This window comes from Chenopodium album, chromosome 4 (genome assembly GCF_948465745.1).
Source record: "Chenopodium album chromosome 4, dcCheAlbu1.1, whole genome shotgun sequence".
NCBI classification, from domain to species: Eukaryota; Viridiplantae; Streptophyta; class Magnoliopsida; order Caryophyllales; family Amaranthaceae; genus Chenopodium; species Chenopodium album.
Window position 1 is genome coordinate 44,660,052 of NC_137837.1, and position 9,753 is coordinate 44,669,804.

At 39.0% G+C, this 9,753-nt stretch overlaps 1 non-coding gene across 1 annotated transcript; it reads right to left on the bottom strand.

Moving 5' to 3' along the window:
* Positions 1-3,718: 3,718 nt before the first annotated feature.
* Positions 3,719-3,825, bottom strand: LOC145629545 (small nucleolar RNA R71). Its single transcript, XR_014111711.1, has one exon. It is a non-coding gene; the product is annotated as a small nucleolar RNA R71 (small nucleolar RNA).
* Positions 3,826-9,753: the final 5,928 nt, after the last annotated feature.

The window sequence follows — 9,753 nt, forward strand, 5'->3', positions numbered from 1 at the left end:
TTAATTAATTTTGGACAATTTTAATGTAAAGCACTATGATGAACCATCCAATTTTTAGAGTAATTAAATTTCTCATGAAATTTAAATCACTTCATTGACTATTTAATTGTGGTTTAGAATTAAATAATGAGTTCATTCGATTTTTGAAATATTCAAAATAGGGTATCAAGACCAGTCTTGGTAAGGAAACACCTATTAAGTGAACGTTGAATATTATAATCAAAAATTATCCCTAATCGAGGTCATTTAAACAATAGATGATTAATGACAAGTTGAGATTAGTGTGTATTTTGATTTATAGAACCGTTTCATGTGCTACAAGGACATGATTGTCATGAATCATTTACACAGGTATTAGTTTAGAACCATAGTGGATCGACCTATGAGAATACTTTAAGAGATTAAAAATTGTCATAAGTATACTTCACATTATTACTATCGAAACCTTTTTTCCTTGACCATGAGTATTGTGAGCTTTCTCGTTTGAGTACTAGTCCGCTTTGATGATTGTCAAACGTCTGCCGTAACAGGGGATTATAACGACATCACTTGGGCGGCTAGGTCCTCTATGTTAGAGAAGCTACATTACAAGACTGGAAATGTTCCCCAATAAAAAATAGGGAAGATGTCTTTGTTGCTTACAAGGTCTGTTTTAGAAATCATCTGTTTATTGATAGTCGGACTCGGAATCAAGAAACACTTCTAGACGTAATAAGGATGACAAAGGAAAAAATAAAAATATAATATTACCATAAAGTTCATGAAGAGTCATTAAGCAACAAAGGAAAAGGGCTATACACTAAAAGCACACTTGTACGGAAGGACAAGTGGCAGATTGAAAGGAATAGTGTCCTTCGAACAAGTATATTATTCTAATAGTGGGTTCAGAATTATTAGAAAGCTAATAAATTCAGTAAGGTCAAGTGATCGAAATGCCTGGGTGGAGGCTGCTTCCGATCAGTAATATTAATGCATAATTAATATTACAGCTTATTCTTGACTGAACCCTTCGAGTCACACGAAAGCAGACAACGAACACTAGTGGAAAAAATCTTATTCATAACAGGCTATTTGTAACGGGCAAAGCTTTGCCCGTTACAATTACGATATTCGTAATGGGCAAAATAGTGTCCGTTACGAATACTTATTTATTTGTAACGGGAAAAACAGTGTCCATTACGAATACGTATGTATTTGTAACGGACAAATTAGTGTCCGTTACGAATAAATAAGTATTCGTAACGGACAAATTAGTGCATGTTACGAATAAATAAGTATTTGTAACGAACACTATTTTTCCTGTTACGGATACTTATTACACGTAAATGCCCAAACTTGGCCCAACTGATGAGAGAAGCCCAAAACTTGACTTTTTAGGGTTTCACCTCTTTCTCAATCAACAGTCCCTCACTCCCTCTCTCTCTCTTTAATTGTCTTTTGGTTGTGTTATTTGACATGATTTTCTTGGGATTAGTTGATGGGATTTCTGGGTTTTTGAATTTGGTTCCGAAATTCGATATTTGGGAATTTTTGGATGTGGGGGTTGTGTTAATTGTCATTAGTTGTTCCGTTTGAGTTGATTTTATGATTTCGGGTATTAACTATTGTAATTCTTGTTGTATGTTGATATGTCCATTTTATATAGTGTTTTATCCCCGTCCCTTGGTCGTTATTAGTAGTGTTTTTGGCTCTTTCGGGCCACTTTTATTACTAATTTGTGTGTTCTAGTGTTTTCGTAGTTTTAGTTGTATTTTACAAGAAATTGCACTCTTAGAGCATTTTCCCGAGCTTTATGGATCGACAACGGAAGCTAGAAGGACACGACCACTCTTGAAGCCCAAGATCGGTGAGAGTCGGTGATTAAGGGCTCGGTATGTGATACCGGGGCTATTGGATCAATTAATCAAGACCCAATAAGGAAATCCAAATTGGGCCGAGGAATCGAGCCCAATCGAAATCGAAGTCTCAGAGAAGAAGTCGGGCCCGATTGGGCAAGCATACGCCCGATCGGGCGAGTGCACGCAAAAGTAAGCCTCAGGAAGAAGCGCGCCCGATCGGGTGAGCGTAGGCTCGATCGGGCGCAGCATACCAAGCAAGGGCAGAGTAAAAAGGCGGGCCCGATCGGGCGGCCCTTCGCTCGATCGGGCGCGTGTTTTTCTTAGTAGCTGATTAGTTTAGTTTTAATTTCTTTTTTTGGGAAAGCTTTAAATACGATTATGTACGGAATTATTAGCTTACCTTCTTTCTTAGACTTTCTCTCTCTACTTAGTATTTTCTCTCTCTTAAATTCTCTCTAAACTTTTGTTCTTAATACTTCCATTAATTCCAGATTTATTCTTAGTACAATTTCTTCCCTTTTAATTTCAGCTATTTTAATTGCTTTCTTGATTATGCTTTTAATTATTTACTTGATTGGCTTAGTTATGATGATTAGTGAGTAGTTCCATTCTAGGGTTTATGGGGATCCATAATTAATATAAAGGGATAGTTTGTTATTATTGATTATTGATATTCCATGATAATTTCCTATTGAATTGTTTTAATTCTTTGCAATTAGATTATGAATCGAGCAGATGTAATTTGATTGTGAATGTTTAGCAATATTGAATTGATGAATCGAGCAGATGTTAATTTAATGTTAAAGGCTATTTTTAATAGGAACTTAGGTCTAGTAAATTGCGAGAGCCTGTTAGATCTATGTTGATTAATAAATTGCGAGAGCCTGTTAATCATGTTATCAGTGCATTGTTAATTATTAATTATCTATCCCGGAATATTAATTATTGGTGAACCTGTGACCCTAGGCTTCCTTATTATTGTTTCTTTTCTCCCTAAACTTATTCTTCGTAGTATAGAATTCATACCTAAAATTATTGGTTACTTAGATAATTTAGATTATAATAATTAATTAGAATTAAAAAGACCTGTTTCCCTGTGGAGTTCGACCCTACTTCCCTATCTACTTTAGTTAGAGATTTAGGTAATTATTTTTTGATTAGGGGACACGACTTTACCCTGTCAAAATTTGGCGCCATTGCCGGGGAAACGGTTTTATTTTTATTTCTGATTGTTTTTGTAGTCTAGATTATTTCCCTTTTTGTCTCAGAGAGCGATAGTTCTCTGAGGCAAATCTCACATTTGATTCTAGTTTTTGTTTATGCTCAGGTGTTCCAGATCAGGTTACATCCCATTCGATCCTGAGATCGAAAGTTCCTTCCATAGACAGAAAAATTTCTACAAGCAAATCCTGGCGGATTCTGGTGATAATAATAATAATCACCGCGATCCTCCAACTGATTCTAGCGATTTAGAGACATCATCAGACGCAGAATCAGAGATGACAGCTCCAAAGAATCTTAGTGATTATTCACAACCAAAGCTTACGGATTTTCCACATCTCACCCCTCCTCCTTCTCTTGATGGGGTTCAATTCGAAATCAAACCTCAATTTATAACGATGATAGAGAGGAAGCAATTCAGTGGAGCCAAGGGTGAAGACCCGAATCTTCACATTGCCGACTATTGTCAATATTGCAACACCATCAGGCAAGCCGGGGTCACTCAAGACCAAATCAGGGAGGTTCTTTTTCCCTTCTCTTTAATTGGAAAAGCTAAATTGTGGTTTAATGGCTTAAATAGAACTACACTTGGTATAACTGACTGGGAAACTCTTGTTTTGAATTTCTATAACAAGTATTATCCTGCAGAGAGAACAGCAGTACTACGGAGTGCGATTCAAAACTTTGCCCAAGAAGCCGATGAATCTTTATATGAGGCTTGGGAGAGGTTCAAGGACTTACAAAGAGAATGCCCTCACCATAATTTAGCGCAATGGCAGTTAATCCAAGCCTTTTATAACGGCATTGGAAATTCCTCTAGAATAATTTTAGACTCTGCAGCTAGTGGGAGATTCATGAATCTTAATGTTGATGATGCAGGTCAGGTTATTGAAGATATGGCGATACACAATTCCTAATATGGGAATCCCAGAGGCTTTGCTAACAAGGGGAAGCATAGTGTCGACTCTGTATCCTTTTTGCAAGCTCAACTAACCTCTATTTGCCAAAAATTAGATAATCTGAGCACTGCTAATGTAGCTAATGTTTCTGCAATTAATAATAATTCTAATGAGGCTTTATGTGAAAATTGTGGTATTGTAGGTCATTGGGAGCAAGATTGCAGGAGTTCCGTGTATCAATTTAATGCCTTCCAAGCTTATAGGCAGAATAACCCATACTCCAACACCTAAAATCCTGGGTATCGGAATCATTCGTACCTTTCCTACCGGAGCACTAATGTTCAAAATCCACCACCACAAGAACCACAGGCGCCACAGCAGCAGAAATATTATCATCCCAATGCTAGCCAGAAGAACTAGCCACAACAACCCTCCCCATCTTCTGACCCTTCTCTTGTGGAAATTAGAGCAATGTTGGCTAATATGCAAAAGCACATGGAGAGCAGAGATGCGATAATTGATCAAATTATAGCGCATTATAAAATTATGGATAATCAAATTGCGCAACTCTCCGCTACTCTACAAGCCTGCCAACAGGGAGCCTTGCCGGCACAGCCTACTAGGCCTATGGATCAAGCATTTGCAATTACTCTAAGGAGTGGTTCAAACTATGAAGGGCCCTCTATGTCCAAAGTTGATGAACCTGTTTTATCAAATAATGCTAATCTTGATTCCATTAAACCAAACAATGTAGTTGATAGCCCTGCAGGGCTAAAGGATACAACTAACATATCTAATTTTACATTGCAGGGTACAACTCCAGAGAAGGTGGCTACTCCAGACAAGAATCCTAATGTTCCAAATCCAATTATCAAACTCCCTTTCCCCAATCGTCAATTGAAGACAAACGTGGATAAGCAGTTTGGTAAGTTCCTGGAGGTGGTAAAAGATTTGAAGGTAAAAGTTTCCTTTACTGAATTGATCACACAAATCCCCTCATATGCAAAATTTATGAAAGAAATATTGACGAGAAAAAGGTCTATTAGTGAGGTAGAGACAGTAGCTTTCACTGCAGAGTGTAGTGTCGTACTTCAGAATAAGTCTCCACCAAAATTAAAAGATCCGGGTAGTTTTTCTATCCCTTGTCATATTGGCAATCTCTTAATTGATAATGCATTATGTGATTTGGGTGCTAGTGTTAGCGTCATGCCATTATCTGTGTGTTCTAAGTTGAATATGGGTAAATTAAAAGCCACCCATATAACTCTACAAATGGTCGACCGCTCTTTCAAATACCCCTTAGGTGTTTTAGAGGATGTCCCCGTTAGAGTAGGTAAATTTTATATGCCTGTAGACTTTGTTGTTCTTGACATGGCTAAGGATATGCAAACCCCAATTATTTTGGGTAGACCATTCCTTAACACTGCAGGAGTAGTCATAGATGTACAAAGTGGTAAGTTAACACTATCAGTAGGGGATGATAAAGTTATTTTTAATCTGAATAATGCCCCTAAAAGCTCCATGACTGAGGAGAAATGTTTCAGTGTTAATGTGGTTGTAAATTATTCTAATAAGCCCCAAGTTCTTGAAAAAGATCCCTTGGAGGAGGTATCTTGTGTCGCATCCTTTTCAGATGAGATAGATAAATGGCAGAAGGAAGTCGATGCAATAGAAAGAGCACTCTACAATGTTGGTCTTGGTTTTGAGGGTGAAAAGGTGGAACCGTTAAAGCAAGTTGTGCGAATCGAGCCTGCGGTAAGTGCTCCGCCAGATCGAGTTGCAAGTGTTGAATGCAATGACAATTTGAAGCAACACTCGATCGAAGAAGGATTTTTAGTGCGTAGCATTGAAGATTCCCCAATCCAAGTCAAAGAGGATCCACCAGATAAGGTGGTTTGGCGTCCCATAGGGTATGTCAGAAAGTTGAATCACAACCTGAATACCGCTAGACCGGGTGAGAAACCACCCGATCAAGCGTTAGGCCAAGGGTCCTAGATATTGTACTTGGTAAGAAGGTCGTGTGGGACCTAGATAAACCAGCGCTTTGCGGGAGGCAACCCGTATTTCATGCTTTCTAGGCTAGTTTCCCTTTTCCTTATTTTTGATTTTTATTTTAGAGAGGCGAGGAGAGTGATATTTCACCAGTTATAAGTGTTGTTGTACAGGTATGAATTTGACAGGTATAAAGACTTAGAAAAATTTGAAGAAGAAAAGAAATCGGAGAAAAAGGAGTGCAGCCGAGTTGGGCGCGCAAGCAGGGTTGAATTCGGAGGTATTTTTGCCCGATCGGGCACATTTTTGTGGAAAATCGAGTGAAGGAAAAGAAATCTCGGGCGACGCTCGCCCGATCGGGTGAGCAAAGTGGAGAAATTTTTCTTCGTGTTCGCGCTCGATCGGGCGGAGCTCGCCCGATCGGGCGCGCAACTGGAGTTCTGGAAAATCGTTTGTTCGCCCGATCGGGCGCGACTTCAGCCACGACCCCTTTATTTTCTTTTCTCTTCTTTCTTTCCTCACTTTCTCCTTATTTCATCTTCTTCATTTCACTTTCTCTCTCTAAAACCTCCATTTTCAAACCTTCAACCTACACTTCAATTCAAGATCTCCTCCAATTCTTCCATCAAAACTCAAAAATTCTTACATATTCCAACTCCTCTCATCTTCCTCTACAATCTACACTAATTTTCCACTACTTTCTCACAAATTTTCTCAAACCCTAAGAGAGAGAAACCTTCAATTTACTATTATTTTACAAGAAGATGGCCTTAAAACGTTCTAGGAATCAAAGGGGTGAGAGTTCGAGGGCACCACAACCAACGATCAACCCGGATCTTCAAATTTCGGGATGGGAGGAGGTTGTCATTACCTCGGAGGAGCAACGGGTTAGAATGGTCAACCTCATCGATCGCCAGGTAATCTCTACCCGTTTTATTCATCATCCCACACTAGTTAGGTTAGGCCTAGATAAATATTTGGAAAAATTGTTCAAAGGTATAGGCATGAGTGGTTTCTTTCAAATGTGCCATGATACATATGACTACTTAACATTGGAATTTATTTCAAGTTTTAATGTTATTAAAATGAATGCACTAATTACTCATGTACAATTCCGATTATTAAACAACGATGTGAGACTAACTCTTAAAGAATTTGGAAAGTTGTTTGATTTAAAATCGGATAAACCAATTGAACCCTCTCAAGACCACACCGCCGTGGTCTATAAGAGGCTAACTGGGGAGGATTTAGTGAACCTCCAGCATGCCAAAGGGACGTGGATTCAACATCCCGTCCCAAAACTTTGGCAAAGATTTGCCGACCTCACTATTTTTAGGAGGCATGAACCGGCAAATGTTAGGAGAGATGAATTCGAACTATTGGCATCCTATGTAATTCCTACCGCTGAAAAATTGAACATACCCCATAGGATAGCCAATCACTTCCAAAGGGCGGCCAATGCGGCCGAGGCTAGTAGGTCTAGGGCACCTATTTATTTTGGGGGATTAGTGACCCACATTGCTAGGAAACACCTAGGTTGGAACCCGGATGGGCATAGGAAAGTTGTGGGATCGAACCTCATGGACCTACCCTATTTAGGGAGTTTGAACTGGGTGCAACCTGTGGGGAGTGATACTTGGTGGATAGTCCACCGACAATCGGGTAGGAGAGACCAAGCCTTTACCCTACCCAACCCCGCCTTGACCAAATTTGAGAGGGTAAAGCCCTCTTATACTTTCAAAATAAATGGTCAAGGTGAGGTTCAACCACCTCGCCCTTCACCACAACCCCACCATTCCCCCATTCACCATTCACCACACTACCAACCACCTCCACCCTTCACCTATGGCATACCCACTTCCTCGGTCGATTACAACGTCGACCCCAATGCCCCATATGACTTTTCGGCTTTTAGGAGCCAATTAGACCGCATCGAGACGGGGCAAGGGAGAGTTGAGGGTATGATGCAAAACCTAGACTCTAGGTTAAGCGTCTTAGATGGGCAGGTTGGTTACATAGAGAGGAACCTAGGGAGGGGCCTTTATCCCATGTATGATTATTACGCCCGTCGGGGGGCTATTCCTCCCGATTCACTTACTCCCGATTGGTTCCAATAACCCCAAGGAGGGTATTCTCACCCCGGTGCGTATGGTACTTATGTGGACTACTCTTCGGTCCACGGATATGGGGGTGATGCTCCTTTTGGGGGTATGGGTGGGAATGTGGACCCTAACTACTTTGCAGGTGGTTCGGGGTATGGAGGTGGTGGCTCTAGCAATGGAGGAGCCGGTTCTAGCCACGGCGGGGGCTATTCGAGGATGGATGAGGATGAGGAGTAGGCTACTCTCCCAAGTCAATGAGGGCATTGCTTGATTTGGCTTGGGGGGGTGTTCTTTCACTTGGTAATTCTCTTCCTTTTCTCTCTTTATTTGCTTTCTAGTATAGTTTTTATTTACTTTCCTAGTGTAGTTTTTATTGCTTTCTTATATATGAAAAATACAAAAAAATTGAAAAATAAAAAAATTCAAAAATACGTTCCAGTGAATTGTAAATCATGCTTCCCTGTGCCCCTTGATTAAAATTTTTCGAAATTGTTTTGATTCTTGGTTTTTGATGATAAATATTGTGGATTAGTTGATCATGATTTGATGTTTGATTGCCTTGGAACCTTAACATGCATCAATTTCGCCCAACTACTTGTTAATATAGTGCTTGACTAGTTGATTTGGTAAGGAATGTGTGATAGTTCCATAATTCCTGGTATGCCAATGAATTTTAGTATTGGTTTGCAACTATAAGTAATGTTTATATGATTCATTATTATGCACATTGAGGAGGACGAAGGCATTTGTTCTTTTAGGTAGCCTTCAGATTTATTTAGATACATTTGTTCCCTTCTTGCTACCCATGTTGTTGCCTTGACTTTTTATTGTTTATAGCCACATTACAAGACTTAATTGCCCCATTGGTTACTAGTCCCAAGCTTGGCTTGGGGGAGCTATTAGTGAGTGAGGTGAGGGAGTTTGTAGTGTGCACATTATTTGCACAATTTGGGTGGGTTTTGAAAAGTAATTTGTTCTTGATCATATTTTTGTTTTGATGAGTTTAAAAGTTGTATATATTTGAGAAAAATAAAAGTGTGATGAAAAAAAGAAGTTCAAAAAAAAAAAAGTGAGAAATTTGAAGAAAAAAAGAAAGTGAACTTCTAAGAAAAAAAAAAAGAAAAAGTGTTTGATGTTCAAATGTTCTAAGTGAAGGTTAATCAAAAGAAAAGAAGGAAAAAAAAGTTGAGTTTCAATGTAAATATTTCAAGTTATGAGTTCAAAGTTTGTTATTCACTCTTGTTCCATATTATCATATTTTTATGAGTGAAATTGTAAGTGTTGGGATTGTTTATATTGTTTGGAGTATATTTGGTGGATTGTTGTTGGAGTTGGTTATGTTGGAGATGTGTATGATCATTATTTTTTATCATGGGTTTATCAGGATTTGGCTCCCTTTTAGCATAGCTTTTCTCTCACATAATCCCAAATTTATCCTACCTTTACCCTAGCCTTACATTACAAGCTTAAAAGACCTTCCGACCTTGTGCATAGAAGTAATGTAAATGTGAAAGTGTTGTTTATCAATGCAAGTTATGACTTGGCATATTTCGAGTCGACTAGTAGGATGAGCGTTCATTGTTTTTATACACACGAGAGTGTGAGTTGGGAGGGCATTGTTCACATTAAAGGGGTTGGTTGGAGAGCGATCGAGTACATTCTTTACTCGCCACATAAATGAGAGTTGAGTGTGTGAGCACT